At 43.4% G+C, this 15000-nt stretch overlaps 1 non-coding gene across 1 annotated transcript in view; it reads left to right on the top strand.

The window, feature by feature from the left end:
- Positions 1-14919: 14919 nt before the first annotated feature.
- Positions 14920-15000, top strand: part of LOC135108908 (5S ribosomal RNA) — a 119-nt gene continuing 38 nt past the window's right edge. Inside the window, exon 1 of the ribosomal RNA XR_010272493.1 lies at positions 14920-15000. This exon is cut by the window's right edge and continues 38 nt beyond it. This is a non-coding gene — a ribosomal RNA (5S ribosomal RNA).

The raw sequence follows: 15000 nt of genomic DNA, 5'->3' as shown, positions 1-15000 counted from the left end.
TTCAAGTATCGATCAGTCAGTGGAGCCGAGGCTTGCTGGTTTTTCCCATCCTTCACAACCCAACCGACACATATACACACACACACATTCTCTCTCTCTCTCTCTCTCTCTCTCTCTCTCTCTCTCTCTCTCTCTCTCTCTCTCTCTCTCTCTCTCTCTCTCTCTAACTCCCTTCGTGATTTCTGGCATCTAGCCAAAAAGTATCTCCAATAACTTTGCTGCTTCTTCTTTCCCTACTCTATTTCAACCAGATGGCACCACTGCTATCGCATCTATTTCTAAAGCTGAAATCTTTGCTCAAACCTTTGCTAAAAATTCTACATTGGACGATTCTGGGCTTGTTCCTCCCTCTCCTCCACCCTCTGACAACTTCATGCCACCTATTAAAATTCTTCGCAATGATGTTTTCCATGCCCTCGCTGGCCTAAACCCTCGGAAGGCTTATGGACCGGATGGGGTCCCTCCTATTGTTCTCCGAAACAATGCCTCCATGCTTGCACCTTGCCTATTCAAATTCTTTCAGCTCTGTCTGTCAACACTACCTTTCCTTCTTGCTGGAAGTTTACTTACATTCAACCTGTTCCTAAAAAGGGTGACCGTTCTAATCCCTCAAACTACCATCCTATTGCTTTAATTTCCTGCCTATCTAAAGTTTTTGAATCTATCTTCAACAGGAAGATTCTTAAACATCTATCACTCCACAACCTTCTATCTGATCGCCAGTATGGGTTCCGTCAAGGCCGCTCTACTGGTGATCTTCTGGCTTTCCTTACTGAGTCTTGGTCATCCTCTTTTAGAGATTTTGGTGAAACTTTTGCTGTTGCCTTGGACATAATTATCAAAAGCTTTTGATAGAGTCTGGCACAAAGCTTTGATTTCCAAACTACCCTCCTACGGTTTCTATCCTTCTCTCTGTTTACTTCATCTCAAGTTTCCTTTTTGACCGTTCTATTGCTGCTGTGGTAGACGGTCACTGTTCTTCTCCTAAATCAATTAACAGTGGTGTTCCTCAGGGTTCTGTCCTGTCACCCACTCTCTTCTTATTATTCATTAATGATCTTCTAAACCAAACTTCTTGTCCTATCCACTCCTACGCTGAAGATACCACCCTGCACTTTTCCACGTCTTTTCATAGACGTCCAACCCTTCAGGAGGTAAACATATCACGCAGGGAAGCCACAGAACGCCTGACTTCTGATCTTTCTAAAATTTCTCATTGGGGCAGAACAAACTTGATATTGTTCAATGCCTCAAAAAATCAATTCCTCCATCTATCAACTCGACACAACCTTCCAGACAACTATCCCCTCTTCTTCAATGACACTCAACTGTCCCCCTCTTCTACATTGAACATCCTCGGTCTGTCCTTTACTTATAATCTGAACTGGAAACTTCACATCTCATCTCTAGCTAAAACAGCTTTTATGAAGTTAGGTGTTCTGAGACGTCTCCGCCAGTTTTTCTCACCCCCCCAGCTGCTAACTCTGTACAAGGGCCTTATCCGTCCATGTATGGAGTATGCTTCACATGTCTGAGGGGGGTTCCACTCATACTGCTTTTCTAGACAGGGTGGAATCAAAAGCTTTTCGTCTCATCAACTCCTCTCCTCTAACTGACTGTCTTCAGCTTCTCTCTCACCGCCGCAATGTTGCATATCTAGCTGTCTTCTACCGCTATTTTCATGCTAACTGCTCTTCTGATCTTGCTAACTGCATGCCTCCCCTCCTTCCGTGGCCTCGCTGCACAAGACTTTCTTCTTTCTCTCACCTCTATTCTGTCCACTTCTCTAACGCAAGAGTTAACTAGTATTCTCAATCATTCATCCCTTTCTCTGGTAAACTCTGGAACTCCCTGCCTGCTTCCGTATTTCCACCTTCCTATGACTTGAATTCCTTCAAGAGGGAGGTTTCAAGACACTTATTCATCATTTTTTGACCACTGCTTTGACCCCTGTATGGGACTGGCATTTCAGTGGGCATTTTTTTTATTACATTTTTGTTGCCCTTGGCCAGTGTCCTTCCTACATAAAAAAAAAAAAAAAAATAGTAGTAGTAGTAGCAGTAGTAGTAGTAGTAGTAGTAGTAGTAGTAATGCTATTTTTCATATATTTAGTAATTTTTTTTTTTCATATTATTATTTATATTTATATTTTTTGTTTTGTTTTGACATTCATACGAATGCTATAAAGGTGAAGCATAGAAATTTATTTGATTGATTAATTAATTTATATATCTATTTATTTTGATTTTTTAAATTAATTAATTTATTTATTTTTATTATTATTATTTTTTTTTTTTATGTCTCTATGATAAGCAAAGCATTATAGAATTTATGAAAGCACATATCCTCTAGAGTCTTGCCCTACAAAAGATTCTGTAAAGTAAAAAATAAAGGGAATAAGTGTCAGTGACGTTTGATGAATAGAGGAAGGCGTGGCAGAAATTACCATAAAACGTATATAAATGAAAATTTATCTTCCTCGTATTTTCCAACTTGCGTTTGCTTCTTGAAAATTTAACTGGGTGGGTCATATAGCAGACATATTGTTCTTTCCTCCATTGTAGTTTGTTTCCAGCAAGCCCCCTAAATAAAGTTTCTGTTTTTTTTTTTTTTTTTTTTTTTTTAAAGAAATGAGGAATTACATTCTAACGCTGATCACTGAGCGGAGCGTAGACGAGCTGCTATCCTCAAGGACGTTACCTCTCTCTCTCTCTCTCTCTCTCTCTAAATAAGACTTTAAATAAAAAGAATATATATATATATATATATATATATATATATATATATATATATATATATATATATATATATATATATATATATATATATATATATATATATATATATATATATATATATATATATATATATATATATATATATATATATTAAAAGACAATGAATATCCTCTGGGGAAGGGGTGACAATCCTTATTTAACCCTTAATTTCAGTTGAATTTTGACAAGTCTACGTTAAAATGTTTCCATTTTTCTGCAGTGATAAAGAAACGTAGAGGGGTAGCTAATATATTTAATTGTTAATTGTATCTTTTTTTCTTTCTTTTTTTCATTTATTCTTTTATTAATTTTTCTTTTCATTGCTTAATTATGCATTATGCCGACACTGCAGGTTACAATTGCAGATATTGCAAGTATTTTTGACACAATACAAGTACATCCAGCTAAACTATTGCTACAGTATAGAGAGAGTATTTCGATTACATACCTTATTCTTCATCTTCTTTTCTTCTTTTTTTTTTTAATAAATATAATAATAAATAAATAAGTAAATAGGTATTGTCAAATGAAATCGTCGAGATTACGCAGGGGTTTCGGGCAATACTTGGATGGGTGACTACACAAGCCTCATCTGTCTGAAAAAAAATAAATAAATAAAAAAAATAAGAATAAGAATAGGGAGAATGAACGAAAATTTTAAGTAATAAAGATAACAGTAAGAATTATTATAACAAGAATAAGAAAAATTACAATAAAGGAATATAAAAAAAAAGAAAGAAAGCATCCCATGTCTTTCTTCCTAATTGTCATAGAAGGGTGAATTCTTTTGTATATTTTCCAACATTTCCAATACAACGATATGAATGGGGGAAGAAAGAATAAGAATAATAGAAAGAAGGCCTCCCAACACCTAGTTCTCCGGTCTTGGCCAATTAGCTAACGGCGGGATCAGCGCAGTTAAGCAGGGGGTCCGGGAAGAACTTGGATGGGTGACCACAAAAGCCTCATCTCTCTGAGAATAGAAAAAAATAGCAATAAGAATGAGGAGAATGAACGAAAAACGAAAATAATAAAATAACAATAACAACTATAATAAAAAAAAGAAGATTAAGAATAAAAAGAACAAAAATAAGGGAAAAAAGTAATAATATATCTCTCTTGCTAATTGTCGTAGAATTATGAATGAAGGGTTAATTTTAGTGCATATTTTCCAACATTTTCAGCACAACAATGCAACAACAATACAGGAAAGAATAAGAATAAGAGAAATAAGCCCTCCCAACACCTTGTTCTCCGCTCTTGACCAATCAGCTGACGGCGGGATCAGCAAGGTTAAGCAGGGGGTCCGGGCAGAACTTGGATGGGTGACCGCACAAGCCTCATCTCTCTAAAAGTAGGATAAATAAGAATAAGATAAGGAAGAATAATAAAAAAAAATGAAAATAATAAAGATAACAATATTAATTATGACAAGAATAAGAAAAAAATAGAATAAAAAGAATGAAAAAAATAAGAATATCACAACTTTCTTGCTAATTGTCTTAGAATTTTAAATGACATGTCAGTTCTGCTGTATATTTTCCAAGATTTGTTATGAATGAGGGAAGAAAGAATAAGAATAAGAATAAGAATAAGAACAAAATGAATTAGACTAACAATAATGATCACATCTTTCATGCGGTGACTGCGTGGGCGATGAGCCTCACTGGACGTTTCTGACCAATCACAAGGCAGGGTTGGAGTCGTCGGGCCCACCCGATTCATATATAAAGGGATTTTGTGGGAAGCGCGGGCAGACTCAGCTGAGTGTTCGTTGTGAGTTGTTGTTACCACAACTATGGCACGTACCAAGCAAACGGCTCGCAAGTCCACTGGTGGCAAGGCGCCCCGCAAGCAGCTTGCTACAAAGGCAGCTCGCAAGTCTGCTCCAGCCACTGGAGGTGTCAAGAAACCCCACCGTTACAGGCCTGGAACCGTTGCTCTCCGTGAGATCCGCCGTTATCAGAAGAGCACTGAGCTGCTTATCAGGAAACTGCCTTTCCAGCGCCTGGTGCGTGAAATTGCTCAGGATTTCAAGACTGACCTCCGCTTCCAGTCCTCTGCTGTCATGGCTCTCCAGGAAGCTTCCGAGGCTTACCTCGTGGGTCTGTTTGAGGATACCAACCTGTGCGCCATCCATGCCAAGCGCGTGACTATCATGCCAAAGGACATCCAACTGGCTCGTCGCATCCGTGGCGAGCGTGCCTAAGAAGTCATCCACGAATGATCTTCATAACAGCAATATCTAGGCCCTTTTTAGGGCCAAACATCTCTTTCATTAAAGAATTTTCATAGACAATCTGTTTGGTTTTGTGGAAGAAAATATTTATTTTCCATCTTTCAGTATCAGGTATCGACTTTCAACTCAATATCCTTCCCCCCTTTTTTTTTTTTTATATTATTATTATTATTCCCTCTTCCATGGCCATATCTCTTTCACTTGGGAGAATTTTTATCTTTCTTTATCTCTATTTTTTTTTTATCTTTTCTTTATCTCCACAGAATAATAATCACGATAATAATAAGCATAATAATAATAATAATAATAATAATAATAATAATAATAATAATAATAATAATAATGATACAATAATTATTATAATAATAATCATAATAAAAACAACAATATTAATATTATTAATAATGATAATAATAATAATAATAATAATAATAATAATAATAATAATAATAAAAATAATAATAATAATAATATTAATAATAATAACAATAATTATAATAATAATGCATTTGTCTATATCGTATCTTTTTTCCTTTTCAAGTGTGGCTCCAATGGAGCCGGGTATTATTTTATACTGGCAGCAGTATACTGGCCGCCTGTTTACTTGGAGGAGGTATACTTGGTAACAGCCTTGGTGCCTTCAGAAACAGCGTGTTTTGCCAGTTCACCAGGCAGAAGAAGACGGACAGCGGTCTGGATTTCCCGGCTGGTGATGGTGGAGCGCTTGTTATAGTGTGCCAGGCGGGATGCCTCGGCAGCGATGCGCTCGAAAATGTCATTCACGAACGAGTTCATGATTGACATGGCCTTGGAGGACACGCCAGTGTCTGGGTGGACTTGCTTGAGCACCTTGTAGATGTAGATGGAGTAGCTCTCCTTCCTCCTGCGCTTCTTCTTCTTGTCGCCCTTGGCAATGGCCTTCTGTGCCTTGCCAGCTTTCTTGGCAGCCTTTCCTGATGCTTTGGGAGGCATAGTGTCGCCGTACTGCTGTGAGAACGAGTGTGCGTTTTCAAGTTTCAAGTTTCAAGTTTTTATTTAGAAAAAGGGGGGTGTTACAAGAAGGGGCAGTGTGTGTACCAAGACTGGTACACAGGGAAGAAAAAGTGAGGAGAAATAGAAGTACAGTGGGAGAAAAAAAGTTGCCGGGCGGTCAGGCTTGCTACTGTAAAGTAATGAGTGTCACAGGGCAGTACAAGAGCGATTTGTAGGGTGGAAACCGGAGTCCCCGGAGGAAAACCACCCGCACTGCTGTGAGATAGAATAGAGTGGGGGAGGGTTACATATAATATTTACATAACATTTACAAGTACGTTGCAATGACATAAAATATTTACAGAACATGAGTTCTTGGTGGAAACCTGAGTTAGCAGGTGAGTCGTAAAGGGCAACTAGAAGACACACATAAAGTAGATTGTTTGGAGAAGGCGGTGCAAGAAGAGGATGGTAAGAGAGATGCACTAGCTTAAGAGAGGTGAAGTTAGGGGGACGAAGGTAGAAGGGAGGAAACATCGAGAGGAGGAAAAAAGAATGCAGAGGGACACAGTAGAACCGTTAAGGAGTACATAATGCTTAAGAAGAAATAAGACACGAGGGAGCAAAAATTGTCACAATAGCTTGTACAAAATAAACATGAGAGTCAAATGCAGAGGGACACAGTAGAAACGTTAAGGAGTACATAATGCTTAAGAAGAAATAAGACACGAGGGAGCAAAAATCGTCACAATATCACGTACAAAATAAACATGAGAGTCACAGAACACGCGTGGATGTTCACTGTGCACTGTAACGATACACTCGATTATTTCGGGAGTCCTGCGACGGGGGAGAGGGTGGTGGGCAGGTGTCTTGGGCGCGGGTCGATGTCGGAGGTTCTAGGAGTCGCTGTCGGTGGTTCGGGGGGGAGTTCAAAGGGGAGGCCTTCGGCGACGCCTGCGGCGCCGTCAGCCCCAGCCAACCCCTCAGCTGTGCGTTTCCCGAACTCGGTCCCGCTGCCGGGGGCTGAGCAGGCTACCCCGGAGGACGATTACCCCTCGCCAGGACGTCGGCCGGTCCCTCGGCGACTCGGGGCGCGGGGGGGCGAGGGGAAGTTCGCGATGCTGGAACCACCACTGGGTATGCCGTCGGTGTCGCCGGGGGCGTCATCAGGCCTGGCAGATCTCTTAGTGGCTAGCTGCAGTCCACCACTGTCGTCACGGTACCTCTACTCTCAGAAGGAGAAGGACAGATGCTCGCTCTCTCTCAGTCAGCAGTCGGTGATGATAATGGCGTGATCTGCGGACAAATTATCTAGCAGTAAAAGAGTGCTTGGGGGGAGAGTGACTAATTTCTAGTAGTGATACAGGTAGATTGTGAATTTAATAGGGGAATGAGTTACGGAAATATAACATTCACCTGTATCGGGGTTCGGGAGGCGGGTCTTGCACTCGGCGAAGACTCCTGGGGAACCCGGCGTGTTCCCGGGGTAGAGCCTCGTCGTGCTGTGTCCTCAGCGCCTGGAACTGATCCCATTCCTCGGCATCCATCTGTTCCCAAACCCTGGCGGCCATATCGTGAAGGCGGACGTTCAGGGCTGGGAGGGATGCGGCTTCGTGAAGAGCAGCCGAGGTGACAAAGTCGTCCCATCTGGTGCCGAAGGCGAACCTCAGGGCGTTGTTCTGGACCCGCTGAAGCTTGCTGATGGCTGTTTTAGAGAGAGCATGCAAGGGAATAGGTGGATAAGTTAGAATGGGCAAAATCAAAGCCTTTATTAGGTGGAGCTTGAGACCAGTGGTCAGATCCCTGAAGCGGTACAGCCTGGTGAGGGCCGACTTCGCTTTTGCCACTCTCTGGGACACGTGTGAAGTGTACCCAGTTGTGGATATGGAGAGCCCCAGGAGGGTGCCCCTGGGGCTAAACTCAACCTCATCCCCATCCACTAGCAGTGGGGCGGGGGTCTTTGTGGCGAGGGGGACGACCTTAAACTTGGCCAGGTTTGTCCTGATCCTCCACTCCCTCTCGAAGGCATTGATGCGGGCGATCTCTCTGGCAGTGCGGGCGTTCGTCATCAAGCTGGAGCGACCTGGGTGGAAAATAATCTGGGAGACATCGTCAGCATACAGTAAATTGATACCAGCCTCTGAGGCTGGACAATCGCTGGTATAAATGCTGTACAGGGTGGGCGACAGCACACTGCCCTGCGGAACTCCTGTGGCGAGGGGAAAAGCTGGACCGAGGTGGCCCCCTACCCTCACCCTCGCCGTCCTGTCGTCCAGGAAGTCACAGAGAAGGCGCTCAACCGGTGCAGGCAGCCCCAGGTGAAGGAGCTTGTACTTCAGCCCAAGGTGCCAGACACGGTCAAACGCCTTACTCACGTCCCGCAGCACCAAGTTACAGCGGTACCTATTGGCCTGGTGTTTTTCTCAGTTGAAAAGTGGTATATATATTAGCGTGCCTACTCAGGATCAGGAGTCGCCACCTCAGCGAGCGTCCTGATTGGTCCAGACGCGCTCTGGGCCGATCTGATCTCGCGTATATATAGCCGTTTTTCCCAAAATTCACTACTTGCTCGCAGAGCTACCGACGAGGTTAGAGTACTCGCGCTCCTCATTTATCACCAACAACAACAACTACTACTACTACTACTACTACCACAACATCCATTATCATGTCTGGACGCGGCAAGGGAGGAAAGGTGAAGGGAAAGTCAAAGTCCCGTTCCAGTCGTGCTGGACTCCAGTTCCCGGTCGGCAGGATTCATCGCCTTCTAAGGAAAGGCAACTACGCCGAGCGCGTGGGTGCTGGTGCCCCCGTGTACCTTGCGGCAGTTATGGAGTACCTGGCTGCTGAAGTCCTTGAGCTTGCCGGCAATGCCGCCCGTGACAACAAGAAGACTCGCATCATCCCACGTCACCTGCAGCTGGCCATCCGCAACGACGAGGAACTTAACAAGCTCCTCTCCGGAGTCACCATTGCACAGGGTGGCGTGCTGCCCAACATTCAGGCCGTGCTCCTTCCCAAGAAGACTGAGAAGAAGTAAATAAAGGGCCTCCCTCCCCTTCAGCCAATATCACCATCAATCCGGCTCCTCTTCGGAGCCACACGTTCAAACATCTAGAGAGTTGTGTAGACTATACTGGTATATCAATAATAAGCAAGTAGTGTATTTATTTTCGAGTTAGTTATTTGTTATTATTATTATTATTATTTAGTCAGGCACGCAAGTGACCGAGAATAAATATGTATACTATATTTCTACTAATGTACCTGCTGTGTGTCACAGTGGAGAGTTGATTAGATGTGTTGCCTATTGTGATATGTTGAGCGTCTTTTTCATCTCAATGTATATTTTGTTTTATGAGAAACTGAGAACGATGAGGGGCGTGATCATTGAAATAAGTCAATGATAATAATAATAATAATAATAATAATAATAATAATAATAATAATAATAATAATAATGATAATAATAATAATAATAATAATAATAATAATAATGATAATAATAATAATACTTGGAGAAGACCTGATGAAGTGAGAAAGATGGTTATAATTAATAATGGTTTCTTTTCTTAGCTCAGATAGTGATAGTGAACATGGTTATGAGAAAGTAGTAGTAATAATAGTAGTCTATGGTCCTTCTTTCTTTTCATGTTTGTGGACCTTAAAAAGGTCCGGGAGATGATGTTATTCAATGATGATAATGCAAGCTGAATAGCTGGCACCATCTCAATAATGGAGCGATTTAACCACCAAATCCGTACAGGGTACGGCCCTGACGCTTGAGGGCGTAGACAACGTCCATGGCAGTAACGGTCTTACGCTTGGCGTGCTCGGTATAGGTGACAGCATCCCTGATAACGTTCTCAAGGAACACCTTGAGCACCCCACGAGTCTCCTCGTAGATGAGACCAGAGATGCGCTTGACGCCACCTCGGCGAGCTAGACGACGGATAGCAGGCTTGGTGATTCCCTGGATGTTATCACGCAGAACCTTACGGTGACGCTTGGCGCCTCCCTTTCCAAGACCCTTGCCTCCCTTGCCGCGGCCAGTCATGGTGATGAGAGCTGCTAGTACGACGTCCGAACGGTCTAACAGGAAGCTCACGAATGTGCCTCAAAATACATAACATAACATAACAAAGAGAGAAAAGATGGGGAGGGAGAAGTGGGGATAGTGGGAAGAATAGGGGGGTGATAAGAAGGGAATTGTAGGAGGAGAAATAGTCACTGGGGCTTAACCCAGGCGCAATTTGAATTAGGAAGGACATCTTTTTTTTTTTTTTTTTTTTTTTTTTTTTTTTTTTTTTTTTAGCGTGTTATATTCATTCTAAGATGGCAAGGGAGACAAGGTCCTTATCGGGGAAAGCAGGAGAGTCCGCCACCAACCGAGCAAGCCAAGCCCAAAACAGCCACGGCAACGGACGCCGCCCACGCACCCAAAACACCAGGCCAAACCACGCACAAGTTAGGGGCCAGACTATCCAGAGCCTGCATTATCAGGATGTGAAAGAGGAGTGAAGGACAGTCAGAGTAAAAAAGGGTTTTTTTGTGTTTTTTATTGGTTCAAAGAAGGACAGAGGAAGAAGTACATCCGTATAGCGGAGGGACCTACAGTTTTACGTGGGTTCCGAACCACGGATAGTAGTAGAGTGATTTGGTGATGGGCGGGATATTTATTGTGTGATGTAATGTGGTGGGTGAAAAAGCGGTGTCGGTCCTTTCATCTCGTGTCCTGTGACTCGTCCTGCAAAAAGGCCAACCTGCTAAAAAAAAAAAAAAAGAGAGAATATAAAAAATGTCGTGGTATTATGTGCATGGGGAGGGTGAGGATGGTTTGTGATAATGATTGACGTGATTGTAGGATGTGCAATGACAGAGGCTCGAAAAGGCTCCCTCACCGCAACGAGGGGTCAAATCTAATACCATCTGCTTGCACGCGGTAAGTCGCCGGTGGTGGGGGGTGAATGGAGATTCCTGCATGGATGCTTCCAGGGCCCCGCCCCACCATCTCTTGACTACCTTACTACCCAGCTCTGGCCGCACCAAACTACCTCTGTGGGGGGGGGTGAAGTGGCTTCCACTGAATAGTGTGGTTGCCGTCCCCACCATCAGTGCTGGCCGCTCCATAACTGCCACGGGGGGTACCACTACCGGAACGTCATGCCAACGGCCGGGGGCCCCATTGCCGTGGCGTCAGTGGGAGAAGTGCGGTTCGTGCTATCCTCTTTCATCTGAAAGTGGTCTGGTGTCCCTTTGAGAACCTAGGCTGCGAGACGGAAAAATAATGCATAAAAAAACACAAAAATATGAATAAAAAACCATAAGACAAAATATATAAAAAAACCACTAGGTGTTGGCACGCGAGCCCACTCCTTCGGTCAGAGGCATGGAATGTTAATGGTGGTGTGTTTTGTCGCATCTTTTTCCCGGGAGCGGTCCGGTGCCTCCTTGGGACCTAGGCTGCGAGACAGAAAGATAATGCATAAAATAAACAAAAGATGAATACAAAGCCATAAGACAAAAAATATGAAAAAACCACTAGGTGTAGGCACACGGGCTCGCCCCACGTGAACGAGAGTGCGACGATGATTCCACTCAGACACCTTGAGTAGTAGAGAAGATTAGAGAAAGAGAGAGAGAGAGAGAGAGAGAGAGAGAGAGAGAGAGAGAGAGAGAGAGAGAGAGAGAGAGAGAGAGAGAGAGAGAGAGAGAGAGAGAGAGAGAGAGAGTGAAAGAGAGAGTGAAGGAGTCCGTTATTTAGAAAATGGGGTCAGGAGGCACAGTGGGAGGGTCAAGGAGGTTGCAGTGTGGGAGGTGACGGAAAGCTGGGGGAAGGTTGGTTATGAAATTGTATGTGTTTGTGTGTCTGTCAGAAAATGAGGTTAGCTGTTTGTTGAGTCTGTTGTAGTGTGTTATGTTAACAGGAGGGATGTTGGACTCCTCATGAGTAGAGAGAGAGGACCGAAAGTCGAACCATTTCGTTCCAAGGGCGAAACGAATTGCTCGATTCTGGACCCTCTGAAGTTTTGAGAGGTTAGTGGGAGCGGAAAGAGAGAGTGCAAGAGGGCAATAGGTTAAAAGGGGGAGAATAAAAGCTTTGAAGAGGTGTAGTTTTGTTTTCGTGTTGCTGTCGCGAAATCTTTCGAGGTTGCTCAAGGCCACGGCGGCTAAAGCAGCTTTTTGGTTTATATGTATGTTGAATTTGAGGTGCTTGTCGATGGTGAGGCCAAGCACTTTGTTGTTGTTACTGATGGGGATTGGGTTGGGGTGTGGAACAATGTTGTTCAATGAGATTTGGCGAGGCTGACTTTTTTTTATGTTAAAGTAGGTGACTTTAGATTTTTCGGGATGGGAGAGGATTCGCCATTTCATCTCCCATAGGCTAGTCGCCGTCAGTTCCCGTTGAATTTTGTCTGTGAGGAGATCTAACGACCTGGCTCGAGCCAATTGCGTTACATCGTCCGCGTATTGAATGGTTAATGAATCATTATGAACTGGAGGGGGCATGTCAGCTGTATACATGTTGAAAAGGGTGGGGGACAGTACAGAGCCTTGTGGGACTCCAGCCTGAGGGGAAAAGGATGTTGAAAAGGTGCCCTGATGACAGATTCTTGTCCGTCTCTCTACCAGAAAACTACATAGTATGCGTTGCGTTAGGGGGGGAAGGTTGAAGTTGTTGCAAATTTTGTGTTTTAAGCCTGCGTGCCAAACAGTGTCAAATGCTTTTTTGACATCTTTTGTTACAAGGGCTGCTCTGAAATAGGGCTTATTGAAATTTAAGTATGCAACTATGCTGTTTAGAGCGTCCTCGGTTGAGGCGTTCCTCCGGAAGCCGAACTGCTGTGGTGCCAGCAGCTCGTTACCTTCGAGGAACGCTCTCAATCTTAAATTGATGAGGCGTTCAAAGGTTTTTCCGAGAATTTCAAGGAGGCTAATGGGGCGATAGTTTTCTGGTAAGTGGGAGTTTTTTCCGGGCTTAGCAATGAGGGTGATGTTTGAAATTTTGAATGCCTTAGGAAAGTATCCAGAGGCAAGGCAGGCGTTGAAAATCTCCGTCAGGCTGGATATAGTTTCTTGGGGAAGGTTCCGCACCATGGGCCAGGTGACTCCTGAGGGGCCAGGGGCTCGCCGCGGAGTATGCCTGAGCAACCTGGCGACATCATCCTCCTCAATAGGTGTGGTGAGAGGGTGTTGGGGGTTGAGGCGTATTTTTTGTATAGTGTTATGTGGAATCGTGTTTGCTAGGTTGTGGCGTGCACGATCGATGATGTTGTTTATGTGGGCAATACTGGGCTCGTGGAGTGGGAGAGGGTGTGGTTGGAAAGTATTGTGCCAGTGTGTCTTGAAGATGCTGGTGACTTGTTCTGGGTTTGTGATGCGATCCCCGTTCACTAGGAGGTACTCGAATCTTTCCCGCTGGCATCCCCTCAGCCTGTACACCATGTGCCAGAACTGTGTAGGATTACTGCAGCGGGTTCTGTCCATATGGGAGACTAGATTCCTCCAGTGAGCGCTGTGATCTTCCTGTAGGCTATTTGTTATGTGTGTACGAAGGGTGCAAAGATCTCCGTAGATAGGTGTGTGGTTGTGCTTGTTTTTTAAAAAGCGTGTTCTGTAGCACACTAGCAGCCTTTGTGTTCTAATGGAAGGTCGGAAGTCTATATGAATTATATGTTGTTTTGTTGGTATGTGTCTGTTGGCTGATGTCAGAATATTGTTGTGTAACGTCTCTAAGGCACTGTCTATGTCTGTGTAGGGTTGGCCTTCGAGCTGTGTTGGTTGGTGTAAGTCTGTGAGTGTTTTCTTGAAGCTCTCCCAGTCGGCGGAGCGGTAGTCGGAGACAGGTGGGGATGGGGTGGATATGGGATTGGAGGATATTTTGAGGATTAGGGGAACGTGGTCAGAACCACAGAGTGGTCCATGGGAGATATAGTGGTGGAAAAGTAGGGATTGCCGATTGGAGAGGATGAGATCTGGCCTGCCATTCCCATTGTGCGTAAAGCATGTGGGGAAGTCAGGTCCAAGGAAACGGAGGCGTTTCAGTTGTGTTAGTTGAAGGAGTTCGTGTCCGTGTTGGTTGTTGTTTGAGTGTTTGAAGGCGGTGTGTTTGGCGTTTAGGTCTGCAAGTATGTAGACCGGGATATTTGTGTGATTGAAAAGATTGTTGAGGCTGGTGAGTGGGAGCCCAGTTTTTGGTCTGCTGTATGTGGTGGCAATGAGAAATTGCCCATGTTGTGTTTCGATCTTGGTGGCCAGGAAGTGGGCTGAGGGCCAGTAGTCATGAATTGCTATTGAGCCAGAGCGGTCGTGCGTGTAGTAAATTACTATTTTCCCTGTTTTTCTCACTTAATTTAACATTATCGGGTCATATGCATAGGTTTTCTGTTTCAGTGTTGACCCTGCAACTGCACATTTATGACTAAATTCACATACACAAGCACAAATGTGAATAAAACTCAATATAAAGGTGGAGGGGTTGCAAGATTTTCCGGCGCGCTAAGGCATGCCGAGATAATATACCTTCTCCCCTGACTCTTTTCTTGTAGGCATGCGCAAGATTCATTCAGTATCAAGTAATGTTTCAACTGAATTCATATTCTAATTTTCAGAAACTATCTTCCATTTGGTAGCATAACCAGTTTCCCCTCTTCTAGTTGGAAGAAAAAACAAATATATTTATTAACACTAACTCCTTGCTCTTCCAGTATGGTTTATGTATATATATATATATATATATATATATATATATATATATATATATATATATATATATATATATATATATATATATATATATATATATATATATATATATATATATATATATATATATATATAATTATAACTATACTATGAAAAGCGTTGCTTTCATAACTAAGCAGGAGAACATCATCTTCAAATAGTCGATAAGTCAAGCTCATCAGAGCCAACGACCACACCACGTTGAATACACCGCTTCTCGTCTGATCAGCGAAGTTAAGCAACGTTGGGTCCGGTTAGTACTTG

Source organism: Scylla paramamosain, chromosome 17 (assembly GCF_035594125.1).
Source record: "Scylla paramamosain isolate STU-SP2022 chromosome 17, ASM3559412v1, whole genome shotgun sequence".
NCBI lineage: Eukaryota > Metazoa > Arthropoda > Malacostraca > Decapoda > Portunidae > Scylla > Scylla paramamosain.
This window is presented reverse-complemented; position numbering and strand designations above follow the sequence as displayed.